Below are 271 nucleotides of genomic sequence, written 5' to 3'. Positions count from 1 at the left end.
GGGGGGGGGGGGGGGGGGGGGGGGGGGGGGGGGGGAAGTTGCAGTCCTTGAAAAACGAGGACATCTGAGATGTACGGGAATGGAATGCCTCATCCTGGGAGCAGATGCGGCGGAGACGAAGGAATTGGGAATAGGGGATGGCATTTTTGCAGGAAGGTGAGTGGGAGGATGTGTATTCTAGGTAGCTGTGGGAGTCGGTGGGCTTGAAATGGATATCGGTTTCTAGGTGGTTGCCTGAGATGGAGACAGAGAGGTACAGGAAGGAGAGAGA

The sequence above is a fragment of the Rhincodon typus genome, chromosome 11 (genome assembly GCF_021869965.1).
Source record: "Rhincodon typus isolate 14 chromosome 11, sRhiTyp1.1, whole genome shotgun sequence".
Classification (NCBI taxonomy): domain Eukaryota; kingdom Metazoa; phylum Chordata; class Chondrichthyes; order Orectolobiformes; family Rhincodontidae; genus Rhincodon; species Rhincodon typus.
This window is presented reverse-complemented; position numbering follows the sequence as displayed.